General features: G+C 49.0%; 1 long non-coding RNA gene across 1 annotated transcript; it reads left to right on the top strand.

The window, feature by feature from the left end:
• Positions 1-5,737: 5,737 nt before the first annotated feature.
• LOC125942951 (uncharacterized) lies at positions 5,738-9,605 on the top strand. The gene is made up of 3 exons (XR_007465439.1): positions 5,738-6,536; positions 7,541-7,678; positions 9,481-9,605. It is a non-coding gene; the product is annotated as an uncharacterized LOC125942951 (long non-coding RNA).
• The last annotated feature ends 6,493 nt before the right edge of the window (positions 9,606-16,098 follow it).

The raw sequence follows: 16,098 nt of genomic DNA, 5'->3' as shown, positions 1-16,098 counted from the left end.
GCATGCACGGAAACTGGGTGATTCTGTAGTTTTATGGACCTGATTACGAAGCACGCTGTAGTGGAGGAGTCCGAATTAATACTGAACCCCTGTGAGTCCCTAACGTGCACCTAAATCTCAGTGAACGAGCATTTTGCATTTCACCCCCATCGTAATGCGGCCGCCGCGGCCGGGATTTGATCTCGCGATCTCATGCTTAGGAATTTGGTACAGAGTCACATAGTGTCTACCTAGTGTAAACTGCTACGAGGAAAGTATTGGGGAAATTGGGCCGGCCCAGGATATAGTGCAGTCTAACATGGCGCCTCAAAAGCGCGAGCTATCACAAGGAAAGAAGACCAGAAAGTGGCAGGCAGCGCACGCGCCGAGTGTTTCAAATAGGGATGGTAATATCGATGAACGGTTAATCGATTAATCGACTAAAAGTATGCCGCAAAACGATTAATGGTCATCGATGTCTACCTTTAATTTACTCGGTTTAATCGATTAAACCACTTCGATTTATCGTTTTCCAGACAGTGCCTAAAGTGGCGTGAAATTTTTGAAATTGTACTATAGAATGCGGAGTACGAGCAACGACAGCGCGGCTGCGAAGACCGAGAGCGACTGTTGACTTTTCCCGAGTCCTGCCGAGACCGCCAAGCGCTTCCCCGCTTTACGCACACGTCACACAGGCTGCCTGGGGGCGAAGAGAGCCCGCCACCATGGAGGAAGGAATAAACTACGGAGAGAGCATTACGTGACCCAGCAAGTCTTGGCAAGCGAACTCACCGTAAAGCCATTTCCTTCGCTTTTTACCTCGCAGTATAGGGTCAACACGTGACTCTGAGAGTCAACGTATCGGCCGATGATGTTTGGTTCGCAGTAGTTTCAAAGCAGCGCGCACCCGTTCAGCTGCTGCCCTGCACTCTGCAGCGAGGCAGCATTAAACCTACCGCGCGCTTTGATGTGGCGATCACGTGTTCGGCCGTTACTTATTGATGTCAGTCGTGCTGCGATGCTCTCTTCTAATTTCTCCTTCCCCATGCCCACCCTCCTCAGTAAGTGCCATTTTTAACATACAAGGTGGTCATTTTCAAGGTTTAAGGAATTTTTAGAAAGCGCCTGTAGCAGGTAGCATAATTCTTATCATTAATGAGGCGGACATTAGTACGAGAAATTGAAACACATATTCAATTAACAAAAAAATACTTATTAACGTCATAGTTAATTAATTTACGACACATATTGCAATTTACCAAATGCAGCCGGTGAACTTATTTATTTGTTTATTTATTTCACGTACTTTCCAGGCCCGAAGGCGTTACAGAAAAGAGTGGAGTTAAAAACAAAAAATAATGCAGCGAAAATACAAAACAAAAATATTAACAAAAGGCATTCTGAACAGCGGTCTTGAAGTTGGTAGGGTCGGTGATGAGTGCGACTGATGCGGAAAGGCGATTCCAGCCCGTGCTTGTCCTAGGGATGAATGAGTCACTGTACCGGTTTGTGCGGCACAAAGGCACCCCGACTTTGAGGCTGTGTTCAGTGCGGGACGAAATATAAGGCGGAGGGGCAAGAAGGGTTTCCTTTAAAAGGGGGTTCAAATGAAAAACTTTGTGAAAAAGGGAGAGACGGGCACATTTGCGGCGTGACGAAAGATCAGGTAAGTTAAGAGTTCGTTTCATTGAGGAGATAATTAGATAAGACAAAGCGCGCACCACGGTTTTGAATACTCTCTAGAGTAGAAACTAATGAGGACTGAGTCGGATCCCATATGGCTAGAGCATACTCCAATTTGGAGCGACCTAAAGTTTTGTAAAGAGTTAGCTTCAGGGACGAAGGGGCAGAGCTAAAATTACGGCGCAAGTAACCAACCATGCGGTTAGCGTTATTAGCAACATAGTCAATATGCGAATGCTAAAAAAGACATTTGATATGTGAAGGCCTATTTACGTGTAACAAGTAACTGACGTCACAGGTGCACCATTAATAAAATGCGTGTGCATGACAGTGTTACGAGATATTCGCATGGCCTTGCATTTATTTGAATTTAGTTGCATGCGCCAATTAGAACACCACTCAGTTACGCGGTTGAGGTCGTCCTGCAGTTCTTGGTAATCGGAAGGATTAGTAATTTTACGGTAGTGAACACAGTCATCTGCGAATAGCTTTATGGAAGAACAAACAACGCAGTTCGTAAGATCGTTAATATAGAGTTTAAAAATCACAGCATATCCACGAAGTGAATGATGATGAGTGGGCGAAGCACCGGGGGATCACGAGAGATAAAGAGAGCGCGCGTCAGGAACGAACGCCCTTGTGCAATGCAGCGCCCCTAGCTACGGACGAGAAAGAGAGCGCGCGTCGGCAACGAACGCCCTTGTGCACCGCAGAGCCCCTAGCTATGGACGAGAAAGAGAGCGCGCGTCGGCAACGAACGCCCTTGTGCACCGCAGAGCCCCTAGCTATGGACGAGAAAGAAAGAGAGAGCGCGTCGGGAACGAGGGAAAGAGAACGCGCGTCGGGAGGAGGAGGAGGAAAAAACTTTATTCTGACAGGGCATTTGGGACCTCCCAGGTCCCCTGGGTCCCCGCGGGACCCCACCGCACTCAAACGTTCATGTTTAACATGTCCATGACGCTAGCAGCCCGGATGGCGGCGATCTTCTGCCTTGCCGGGTCCGTGGAGCGCAGTGAGGTCTCCCAGTCCTCTAGGTTTTGAGTGGTGTCGGGAACGAGAGAAAGAGAACGCGCGTCGCGACCGAACGCCCTTGTGCACCGCAGCGCCCCTAGCTACGGACGAGAAAGAAAGAGAGAGCGCGTCGGGAACGAGAGAAAGAGAGCGTGCGTCGGGAACGAACGCCCTAGTGCACCGCAGCGCACCTAGCTACGGACGAGAGAGAAAAACGCCGGAAGCGTTCTCCGGAAGCCGGAAGCGGAACCGGAAGTGGAAACGGAATCGGAAGTCGGCTTACGGTTATACTATACATATACATATTGTTACGGTGAGGAAAACAGACAAGGTCGACGAAGGAGAAGAGGACGAAGTGGCAACAGCCTCTCTGTGTTCTCAGCTGCTATCTCCTGTAAAAAAGTTGTCGCAGTTTCACCTGAAAGGCGAAGCATCAATTGCGATAGCAAATTTGTAGAGAGCTATACGGAGTAATGATAGTAGCTTTATCAGCTGTATAAACTTGGACATGCAGCAGCACCGGCAACATGCAGAACTGTTGTCGACGCCATCTGCGTTTTGCCCGCATTCGCACAAAATGCGTGCGGCGTTGGTGACTGTTGCCGGAGCCTCTGATATAAATAGGCACTTGGTTCCACAGCTAAACGTCGCCTCCCTTCCCTCCCCCTCCCCCCCCCCCCCCCACGGCCTTTCGTGCGTCAGAAGAAGGTGCGTTTGCTCTACATATATGGTGATTGTAAAGGAGGAAAGAGACGCCTACTTCTGCAGCCCTTAAGGGTGCACGGCACAGAACGCGCGTTTGTTCTCCGCCGTGCGTTCACTCCCCGTGAAAGCGCGCGTCCCTCGCGCCCTTTCACTCGCACATACAGCGTTCGGCGGCGCGCGGCGACGATTTCATCTCCATTGACGTCATACGGAACCTCACGGTGACAGCGACGGCGACGCCGACGGCAGAAATCTGCTTTGGAGTGTCCATATAATTGCTATCGCAATAATAAAATCTTTAAATAGTTTATACCCGTGACATTTTGGTGAGAGGTGCGGGGTACGCGTCTTCGCCACGGAGCTCCGCAGCGGACGTCTCACCCAGCCCGAGAACATGCATTCAGCGGCAGGCACCGCGTCTGCAGCTGCATCGCCGACTACGCAGACCCAGTACGTTGCTCTACCTCAGCCGCAAGACCCCAGCAAGTTCAACGGCCTCAATGGTGTTGACGTAGAAGAATGGTTGAAGATGTATGAGCGCGTCAGCAAGATGAGCAGGTGGGAGCCAACCATAATGCTGGCCAATGTCGTGTTCTACCTTGACTAAACACCGTGAACGTGGTATTACACACACGAGGAAGAGCTCACCAGCTGGAAGTTGTTTAAAGAGAAGCTGTCCGACGTTTTTGGCAATCCGACCGGTCGACAGCTAGCCACCAAGCAACAACTAGCCACGCGTGCCCAAACTACTACCGAGTCGTACGTCTCCTACATTCAGGACGTCCTCGCCCTCTGTCATAAAATCGACACGTCAATGCCAGAGGAGGACAAGGTTGGCCACATTATCAAGGGTATCGCGGACGACGCATTCAACCTTCTGGTCTTCAGAAACTTATCGACCGTCGACGCCATCATGAAGGAATGCCGCCGTTTCGAGCAGGCGAAGAGCCGCCGTATACATAATCAGTTTACACGGCTTCCAAATACTGCAGCGACCTCTTCTTGCACCGACCACCACCAAGTGAAAACGTGACCCGCATTGTGCGCCGCGAACTCGAAGCTGCGTTTCCTATCTCGCCTCAACCGACGTCTTGGACCAACACTGCTGAGACGATATCGCTGATTCAATCCGTGGTTCGCCAGGAAATTGCTAATATGGGTCTCCCCAGCGCCTGCTCCTTGAGTCGTCCTGACCCCGGCCCTGCCCCTATGCCTCGGTCCTATCGCGCTCCACCCTCCAGTGCCCGTTATCCCTACAGTGCCCGGAATCCATCGGACTGGCGTACACCTGATGACAGGCCGATCTGTTTCTGCTGCGGCCGAATCGGTCACGTTTCCCGTCACTGCCGTAGCCGTTGGTCGTCCCCGCCTCGAAACACGTTCTGGAATACAAGTTCGCCCCGCAGTTCTTCACCCCGTCGCTTCTACGACGCTTCCGACGCCGCTACCCAGCTAGCACAAAAGAGATATAATCATTCTTATTCATGGATATTTCGCCTTGACCGTCAAAAATCTAGATTGAAGAAGTCAACATCGAGAAGGATTCAATTGGGATGGAAAAATCTTGCTATAAGGCAGATTTTAGAAGAGGTTTAAAATCGCTTGTTCTAGCGGCCTACAATTATTGATTTTTTTGTTGTTGTTTTCTTCCGCTTTTTGGCGGGAAAAACGGACATTGGTTTTTGTTTTTGCTTCGCCCTGTTAGAAGAGAGTGCAATCAACCCTGGCGCGGGTGTTTGCATTGTGGTGAGTGAGCACTGAAGGGGCAGCTGCTTGCTCTTTATGCTCATAATGAAGTCCACAATAAAGAAGAAAAGTTACGCTGATCTTTCAGACCGTCAGAAGAGGCGTAGAGTTAATGACGAACCGATATCTGCCAGTCCTGTTGCCACGAGTACCGTCCAATAAGTATCATGGTAGGTTAATGAAAGTAGTAACCATGCTTCTAGTGAAGTATCCTCGCCACATGAGGATGCTCAATCCGAGGACAGTTTTCACGAAAGTGACCTTGCCTTGAAAGGAGAAAATGCAGAAGCACACACGCAAGACATTTCTAGATAATATTTTGTTCCACAAGACGACCCTCCTATGAGCGCGGGCATCGAAAATGGAGGTTCTTCGGACTATGCATCATCATCTGCAGAAAATCAGGCAAGTCTTTGTCCACGTAAATGTGTGGAATTTCAAGGATGGCTATGATGGGTTACAAGTCACCGAATTCCGCTTGTCCCAGTTTCTGAACTTCTCCGGAAACTAAGCACCACTTTCGACGTTGATTTTGTCATCGACGCGAGGACATTGTTGAACAGTCCTCGATACACTTCAACGCGATCTGTCCCTCCTGGCGAATATTGCCATTTTTCTGTGAAGGAAAATTTAGAACGCATGATTGCTGTGTTCCTGAGTGGCTGTCGAGGGTAGATCCCTTGACAACGCTCAGAGAATGTTAAATGACAATGTCAGCCAAGTTGGACTGACGGTTCAAACTGTAAAATGTTTTGATATTGTTTGTCGCAGTTTTCGTTTTGTCTGTTTGGTTAACCTGTTTTACTTTGACCGAAAGGAAGAAAAAGACACCGTAGTCTAGTTGCTAGAGAACCGGCTGCTGTGACCCACGGCAGAAGTTCGATTCCATTATAGGTTGCACATCACTTGTTTGTATTATAAAGCGAGTTAGGAACCTACCTACCTACCGCAAAGTGCCAAGAATGAGGCATTAAAAAGTTCGACTTTTGTTATTTCAAATTATCTTTGTAAGGTGGCGCTAGCATTATGGTAGCAGCCGCATTTTGTATTTTCTTAGTTAAATTAGCTAGCATTTCTGTGCTTCAGGTACCGAGTACGAAGCCACACTGAGTATTTTTCTGCATTGCAGCAGCGTGTGTCGCAAGAGGATGCAGCGCCGTGACGTGTCATAGCGGCTACCTGACAAAGCAAGGAGTGGCGCGACGGCTCATCGGCGTCATCGCTTGCGCCGACGCAGTCTGAGCAGCCAAGCGGACTGCGCTCTCCGCGCAGCTTCCCTCCAGATTGCGTAACTTTTGAACCCGCCGTTACATTGACCGTTATTTTTGTCAGGACCAGCCGTTAAGTTCCTGACGCGTATTCGTTCATGAACTGCGGAGCGCCAGACTGCCTTCCACATCTTCTTTGCTCACGTAAGTAGTCACGGCCACTTTGACACCTGTCGTGTTTAATTATTTACGGTTTTCAGGCGGGAGTTTTAGGTGGAAGTTTTAGGCGGTAATGAAGTTTTTCAATGAAAGCGCCTTGATTTTAACTGCAATCTCTAATATTGTTTAAGAGGCATGTTTACGTCTGCGTACGTTTCTTTTATTGCATGCGTATTCAGGTTTGCCAAAGCTGTCTAAAATTACCTCTGCGACGTTTCGTTGACCATTGATCGTTAGGAAGACGATGACATTCCCGTTTGGCGCAGAATGATTAGACGTGCTACGATCTTCGCGTAGCCACAGCATTCTTCCGTCAACGCTCTTGTGCGAGATCACTCGTGTGTTTTTCCGAGCGTGAAAGGTGCCCGCGAATACACGCAAAACTGCCGAACGACTGGCCGCTCGAGGCAGTTTGCGTGTATTGGCAGGCACCTTTCACACTTGTAAAAACACTTTATGTAGCTCATATTGAGAAACAGAAAGCGGTATCAGGGGTTTCTCATGTTGCTTTACAATCTTCTCATTGACACTTTCGATCTAACTATAGTAATTGAGAAGTTAATTAATTAATTAGAACTAATTATCTAACTAGGCGGAATGCAAAAAATAATCTGAGTATCTCCAACATTACCTTGGTTCTGTCCTGGTACGTGGCACTTGCATATTTTGAAAGTTTGGCTAAAGTTAAATGAAACACCCTGCATGTAGTGCACTGTTGCCTTGTTTTTTGTAACATAATCCGACAGTGTAGCTATTTACGGCATCTTTTTTTAGGATACCTAACATTTTTGGCTTCAGTCATGCAACAAATAAATTTTGAGGTCGCACTGGCGTTTTCTTTTTGCAAGTCTGTGCAGTAACAAAATTCTGTTAAAAAAAGAAAAATTCCAATATACAGTTGTAATAGGCACTGCTGTTACATTATAAACATAGATACTCCGAGTTTATCAGCATAACAATAAAGAGTTTTTTTGTAACTTACTATGCAGGCACATACCTACGTGCAAGAGAGAAGGCGCGTGAGGGTGAAGACACCGATCATGTACCCTCTACAGGTGCCAAATGGGCAGACGAAAACGCCGCCGCCCAAAGGGCCACCACGAAACTCCTGAACTCCAAGAACCCAGGTAACTGCTATTTCATATTAAAGTCGTACGAATTAAATTTTCAGCGTGATACATATACAGTCGTATCTCGATAATTCGAACTCGAAAGAGCCCGAAAGTTTGTTCTAATTAAAGGAAAGACTTATTTCTGAAGTATTCGTGCACCACAGCACGACGTACGAATGGAGTCGTTAGATATCACGGCGCGCAAGCAGATGGCGAGTAGGGGCCACGAGACTGCCCACGTCGAGCAACGCTCGCAGAAAACGATGCTGTAGGGAGCGGGCGGCGCCAGCACGGCGGCGCCGGGCGCGCGCGGACACGTCAAAGGTGAGGGAGGACGGCGTCAGGGAAGCGGATTTGGCTGAGCAGAGGTGACCCCGTCGCTTCGGTGGCTCCCCTCACTCTCCCTCTCAACTACCTCGTAGCTCCCCCACCTTCGACTGTCTCCGTGCGCGCCCGCCGCCGGCCCGGCGCCAGCTTAACCCTCTCCCTTTCTTTTCCTGCCGTTGAAGCGAGCGTTGGCCGGTTGTGAGCAGTTTCGTTGGCGGGACTGGGCCTCCGTCGTAGCTCCTCTGCGTCGCAGCCGCAGCGTTGAGACATCGACTCGAACACGCGTGTTACGGCGCGACGACGTAACGGCGACCATGCCATTTAAGAGAGAGAAATTTACGCCGCGGTTCTTTTTCTTTTATTGCGATAGAAATTATATGGGCACTCCAAGCGCATTTTTGCCGCCGTCGTCGTCGCCGTGATAATCCGTATAAAGTGCAACGGCGATGAAATCGTCGCCGCGCGCCATGTGTGGGTTTTAGTGTGTGGGCTCATTTCGGTGTAAGCAATAAATTGCATATGCAAGCACTCTAGATCATAATTGATATATAAACTGCACGAGCTTAACCTTTAACCCATTGCGTAACTATAATTATGTCACCAAGGTCAAAGTTAGTGAAACTGGGTGGAAAATTACGGCTTATGTTCCCACCTTGTGTGTGGATGACTCACTGTTTTTGTAAAAAAAATTCTTTACAAGTGCTTGGCAATGTTATTGTGTGGAGGTTTTCAAACAGGCACGTCATAGGCGTGCAACATTTTAATGGTTTAATTACAGCAACTGAAGTTCTTACTGTATATGCTTGAAGCAGCCGTTCTGCAAATAGTCGCTGTTACTTAAGGTTGCGCTCGTCTGCTGTCTTATTTTTTAAGGAATCGCAATATATTTGCTCAATTTGAAGTATGCGATGTGTTTGATAGACTGGTGTTTAGGTATATGCTCAAGCCTGCACCATTTCTGAGTTGGCTATGTCATCTGTGGCAAATAAAATTGCGGTGGTGTAACAATGCTGTCACACTGAAGCTGTGCCTTTGCAGAGCCACACTTACCTCTTTTCTCGTACAACATTATCAGAAATGCATTATCTATTCCTTTCTTTGAATGCTAATTGGCACCTACTTCGCACGTGTTTAGGAGGCTGCTGTCATCTACCAGTCGCCAACTAGTCAAGACAACAGCCTCCTGAAAGCTAGCAAAATAGCCGACACTTACACTGGTTGGCGATTGTACATGCAACACCTTCAGTTAGATGTAAAGTATGTCTTCAAGGCAACAGAAGGGAATTTCACTTGTGATCGGTTAATGTTAGAACCATGTTAATAAAGGTGGAATGCTCGAAAACTGTGTGCTTGGACCAATATATTGTAGTGCTGCCCATTGCCAAGATATAATGCAGTGCTTATTGCCAATGCATTGAAAAACTATACGTTCACTAAGAAAAGTGTACTTCAATTAACATACGTTTTACACGTGCTTAATGTTTTTGCAGTAAGAAGACCTGCTGAATTAAGGAGCTACAGCCCAGCAGCCTGTTCGAAACCAGGTTTATCAAGGTCGATACCTGTAATGGACGTTACCCGGAGGCACTCATATTTAATGTTGATTGCTAGCTTGTGTAGTCGTGTTTACTTTTTGCAATAAAAAATGTTATTGCTGTATGTGTTTCGTGTATTGCACAGGCGCAAACCTGCATGCCGCCGGCCGGCAAAACGCCGCAGGGGCATGGGGAGAGGGAAGGAAAGGGAGACGAGGGGGGCGCGAGAGGGGAGGGTGAAAAAAAACGGATGTCAAAATCCTGATTGTAGCAGGATTCAATCTCTATTTTTTAAATGCTTCTAATGGTCTTACAAAATCCCATTTCAAGACAGGATTTTTCGAAACTACTTTAAGCAGGATTCTAGAACTTCTTGCAATAGTCATATCCGCCGGACATTAGCAACGATATACGACCGTTTATCACCTTCTAAACGGACTGCACGGATTTTTTAGTGCGTCTTTCAGACGTTCATTTAGTCTTGGCGAATCGGTATGGAAGCAGTTTTCTATCGCTTTTGTGCTAGCTGGGTACCTCTCCTCGCCGCTATACTCGCTCGCCCTCGCCTCAACGTCGCCAGCCACGTCCGCCCCAGTTTCACCGCTCGCCCTCGCCGACCTACCCAGGACCATCCCAGCCGGAAAACTAGGCAATGCGGCACCTCGGGGTAGTGCTGCAATGTCGAATACGCCGCAAAATCCTCCTTTGACGCTGTTTACGAAACGTAACCTTCTCGACGTCAACGTTGATGGCACACCCGTCACAGCACTCATAGATACCGGAGCACAGATATCGATTATGACCAGCCGCCTTCGCCGCAATTTAAAGAAAATTGTTACGCCTGCCGTTACTCGGGTCGTACGAATCGCCGACGGCAGCATGGTGGCCGTGGTCGGATTGTGTACTGCACGCGTGAGCATTTCCGGCCGCCATACTGTCGTACTTTTCACTGTGCTTGACCAATGCCCCCATGACCTCATACTAGGCCTCGACTTCCTCTCTGCCCATTCAGCGCTCATCAATTGTTCTTCAAGTACTGTGCGTCTTGACCTGCCTCTGCTGGACGACCCTACAACACCTCACGAAATTCGCCTGAGACCGACTGATTTTGTTCCCGTTCCACCACAGGCCTTGCAATACATCGAAATGGCGCCATCTATGCCAGTTCCCGATGGTGATTACATCTCCGCTCCAATAACTGCCATCGTTCTCAGCCATAACGTTACTGTCCCGCATACAATACTGAGAGTCAAAGACAATCGCACCTATCTCCCTGTGGTGAATTTCGGGCTTACGAAGCAAATTCTGCCTAAAGATATTACCCTGGCTACGATCATTGCTTTAGAAGTTCACTGCGTTGAAACTTTTGCCGTCGACACGTCCTGTGAACCTTTCCGGTCTACCAATTGTACTGACCACGACATTACGAAAATGATCGCCCCGGGTCTTACGCCTGTGGAGGCTGAACAGCTCTGCAGTTTATTGCTTTCGTTCAAGGATATATACGACCTAAAGAACCGTCCCTTAGGCCAAACGTCTCTTGTCAAACACCGTATACATACAGGCGATAATCCTCCCATCCATCGGCGACCCTACCGAGTTTCAGCTTCGGAGCGCCAAGTCATCAAAACGGGAGTGGACAAGATGCTCGCGAAAGACATCATTGAGCCATCGTCAAGTCCCTGGGCGGCACCTGTTGTGCTAGTAAAGAAGAAGGACGGCACATGGAGATTCTGCGTCGACTACCGGCACCTCAACCGCATCACGACGAAAGACGTCTACCCACTGCCTCGTATAGATGACGCCCTTGATTGCCTATACGGGGCACAGTATTATTCATCCATCGACCTACGGTCCGGATATTGGCAAATCGCTGTGGATGATCTCGATCGTGAAAAGACCGCCTTTATAACGCCTGATGTTCTTTACCACTTCAAAGTTATGCCTTTTGGGCTCTGCAACGCTCCGGCTACCTTTAAGCGTATGATGGACTCATTACTCCAAGGATTCAAGTGGTCGACTTGCCTCTGCTACCTAGATGATGTTATTGTGTTCTCGCCCACTTTCAGCACACACCTTGAGCGCCTTTCAGCTGTACTTGCTGTTTTTCGCAAGGTGGGTCTGCAGCTCAACTCGAAGAAATGTAACTTCGGCCACCGTGAAATTACAGTCCTTGGCCATGTCGTCAATGCGTCTGGCATCCGACCGGACCCGGACAAAATTCGAGCCGTGAAAGATTTTCCTGTCCCACAGTCCGAAAAAGATGTCCGCAGTTTCGTGGGCCTTTGCTCCTACTTCCGTCGCTTTGTTAAAGATTTCGCCACCATAGCACGCCCTCTGACGGATCTTCTGAAGAAAAATGTGCCGTTTTCATGGGGAGACTCTCAGGCCGCCGCCTTTTCTCGCCTTACCACCATACTCACCACCCCGCCGATTCTAGGACACTTCGATACGTCAGCCCCTACAGAGGTGCGCACCGATGCCAGTGGCCACGTCGTCGGTGCCGTCTTGGCACAAGTTCAGCACGGCCGTGAAAGTGTTATCGCGTACGCTAGCCGTCTTTTGTCACCTGCGGAGCGGAATTACTCTATTACCGAGCGCGAATGTTTGGCACTTGTGTGGGCAGTAGCAAAATTCCGCCCCTATTTATACGGCAGGCCCTTTTCTGTTGTAACGGACCACCACGCCCTCTGTTGGCTTTCCTCCTTAAAAGATCCCACAGGGAGGCTTGGACGATGGGCTTTGCGGCTACAGGAGTATTCCTATTCTGTGGTGTACAAGTCTGGTCGCCTACACAATGACGCTGACTGCTTGTCCCGTTACCCTGTACCCACGCCCGCCAACGCCGACACGGATGCTTCCGCAAGTGTTCTTTCCATTTCCCAGCTTTTGGACATGGCCCACGAGCAACGCCATGACGCTACCTTGAGGACCCTCATTGACCGAGTGCAATCTGCTCCCACTGATCCATCGTTACGGTGGTTCGTCCTCAAAGACGGGATATTGTACCGCCACAATTTTCACCTTGACGGTCCTGCCCTTCTATTTGTCGTTCCCCAACACCTCCGCTTAACCGTGCTTCAAGAGCTGCATGATGCACCTACTGTCGGACACCTTGGGGTTGCTCGCACTTACGACCGCGTGCGCCGCCGCTTCTACTGGCCCGGCCTCCCGCGCTCCGTACGGCGATACGTAGCTGCTTGCAAGTCCTGCCAACAACGGAAAAAGCCAGCAGTGCTTCCTGCCGGGTACTTACAGCCGATCGAGATTCCAACTGAGCCATTCTTCCGCGTGCGTTTGCATCTCCTTGGCCCTTTTCCTGAGTCCAGCTCCGGCAACAGGTGGATCGCTGTGGCTACTGATTACGCGACGCGCTACACCATCACTCGAGCGCTTCCCACGAGCTGCGCAACTGACGTGGCCGATTTCCTACTCCAGGATATCATTTTAGTCCATGGCGCCCCGCGACAGCTCCTTACCGACCGTGGCCGCACTTTCCTCTCCCAAGTCATCGCCGATATCCTACGCTCCTGTTCTACCAAGCACAAACTCGCTACTTCCTATCATCCCCAGACCAACGGCCTTACTGAGCGACTTAATCAGACCATCACTGACATGCTATCCAAATACGTCTCACCCGACCACAAGGACTGGGATATTGCGCTACCCTATGTCACGTTCGCCTATAATTCGTCACGCCACGATACTGCTGGGTATTCCCCCTTTTACTTGTTCTTCGGTCGGGACCCTGTATTACCATTGGATGCTTCGCTCCCCTTGGTACGGAACTCACAGACCGAGTATGCCCGCGATGCCATCGCCCACGCTGACCATGCGCGCCAGCTTGCCCGTACTCGTTTGTTGGCATCGCAGGAAACTCAAAAGCACACTTACAATTGCCGCCATCGTGAGACATACTTTGCACCAGGCTCTCTCGTACTACTTTGGTCCCCTTGCCGACGAGTGGGGCTCTCCGAGAAACTCCTTCCGTGCTACAAAGGTCCTTACCGCGTTCTACGTCAAGTGACCAATGTCACCTATGAGATCATCCCAGTGACATCCGTCGTGCCAACCGGTTCCACATCACCCGACATCGTACACGTCTCTCGGCTTAAGCCCTATTATGCCCTTCCCGATGGCCCCATCTGAAGCACCGGGACGGTGCTTTTTCCGCCGGGGGTTGTGTTACGGTGAGGAAAACAGACAAGGTCGACGAAGGAGAAGAGGACGAAGTGGCAACAGCCTCTCTGTGTTCTCAGCTGCTGTCTATCTCCTGTAAATACATTCTGTAAATAGTTTATACCCGTGACAATATATATGTATATATGCGTATACATACATACATAGCGGTCTCCATGCCAACCAGAGCTACGGATTTACTCCATCTAGTGAACACTTCATAAAACTGCAGGTGGCTACATACGGAGGAAGGACAGACCCACGCCCTAAGGAGCTTCGCCCCTAAAAACACCGCCCACTCCGTACAGATTGTTAACCAGCGAAGCTGAAACGTGCGGCCCCGGTGTTCAGCAGCAAGTTAATCCCGACGATGTGTTGAAGCGTTTCTCAATTATTGGTTACATGTTTGTGTTTCTAGTGCCACGCAAGCGCCAAAGTCGGGCGGATGCTGCTAACCACGACGCCCAGCTAACTCGAGATATCGAACGCATGCGACAACGGCGAGCCGAAGAGACGGCGTTGTGTGCAGAGCAGCGTCAACGTGGCAACGGCGGGAACGCGTTCGCCGGGGCCAACGCCCGCTTTCGGCGGGAGTTTCTCGAGCGGCACTTTGGCTTCGGCTGCGACGAAACCTCCACGTTGAAATCGCGGAGTGGAACGCAAGCGCTAATGGCGGGCGGATGCTGCTAACCTCAACACCGAGCTAACTCGAGATATCGATCGCATGCGACAACGGCGAGCCGAGGAGGAGGCGTTGCGGGCAGAGCAGCGTGAACGTGGCAACGGCGGGAACGCGTTCGCTAACGATGTCACTAACAGCGCTGCCAATGGCGCTCGCGCTTGGGTGTGACGTAGAGAACGACGTAACTGACGGCGCAGCCAATGGAGACGTTTATCGAAGCATGGTACGAACGGTTTTTCTATTCGCCTAGCCATATACAGCTTTCGCTGTAAAAGAGAAGTGGACACATCGACTGATCCTTGAGGAAAACCTGCTGGTATATTAGAAAACAGGCGTATCCACTTGTCAGGCGTATCCACTCGGAATGAATTTCCAGAATGACACCAGTTTAGAGATATGCACCATCAAACTCGCCTTAAAAAAACGATGTTGTTCCACTTACTTTTGTACCAAAATTCATTGAAGAACAAAAGCAACTGGAACACCCATGTATTTATTCCCACACTTTGAGAAATAATATCTCGGAACTGGTGTCATCCTGGAAATTCATTTCAAGTGGATGCGTCTAGCAAACTCACCGACTACAGTTCATAAATTGCAATATGTGTCGTAAAGTAATTAATTAAGAAGTTCATTAGTCAGTTTTTGTTAATTTGTCAAATATGTCTTGATTTTTCGGGCTACTAATGTCCGCCTCTTCGAAAAACCCAGCTCAACGATAAGAGTTATGCTACCTGTCACGGGCATTTTTTTTTAATTCCGTAAACCTTAAATATGAACAACCGGTATATTGTTTATTCCTTCACTAGTCAGTAGTTGCAATTATAGTTGGCATTTAAGAAATTAAACATTATTATTTATCAAAGGTTATACCCTTGTATTCTGGTTCCACCTTTCAAACGTTATAATAGGTACTTACCTGAGTAGATACCTGTGTTTAAGCCTTTTTAAAGCCCCCGAAAAAAAGTCGATTAATCGATTAATCGACGAAAAACCCCGCATCGAAAGCGATATTAATCGATTATAGGCTAAACCGACGGACGATTCATCGTTAATCGATTAAAATATTTCATCGGCCATCGACTGATGGCCTCGCGAGGCCGGCTTGACCGGCAGGTTATGAATGTGTAGTGTTTTTTTTTTCCTTGTGAATCCCGCCATTGACCCTTACCCCTGCTTAGGCCATTGAGCCATTCTTTTCATTAAAGTTCATTCTCTCTCTCATCGGCCATCCCTAGTTTCAAAGAGGTAGCTGCCTTTGGAACGAGCCAAGTATGCGTGCGAACTGTTCGGACGCAGCATGCAGGCTCTGTCGGAGCGGTGACAACCGCTAAGCCTAGCCGAGGAAACAGGATCTTTGCCGAAGGTGAAACGCACCAGCTGATTTTTCCGACTTTGCCTACAGGATGATTTGTGAGTAATACAGTGTTCTTGCACATGGATTTCAAGACGTCTCCTTACCCTGTAGAAGACTTTAGGGATGCATTGGCTCGAGTTTCGTTGCTTCCTGAGATAGCCGCATTAGGGGCATATCGCATGAGCCACGTATGGGCAAATAGCGTTCCGAAACGTGGAAGCAGTGAAGGAAATCGTCTGCTTAGGTGAACTGGAAGTCAAGAACCACCGGTATCTTGTCATTGAACTCTTGAATGCAAGACATCAGAATAAAAATTCACTGGCTGCTTCCAAGCGTGCCTGATGAAGATGTGCGG

This window comes from Dermacentor silvarum, chromosome 2 (genome assembly GCF_013339745.2).
Source record: "Dermacentor silvarum isolate Dsil-2018 chromosome 2, BIME_Dsil_1.4, whole genome shotgun sequence".
Taxonomy (NCBI): domain Eukaryota; kingdom Metazoa; phylum Arthropoda; class Arachnida; order Ixodida; family Ixodidae; genus Dermacentor; species Dermacentor silvarum.
This window is presented reverse-complemented; position numbering and strand designations above follow the sequence as displayed.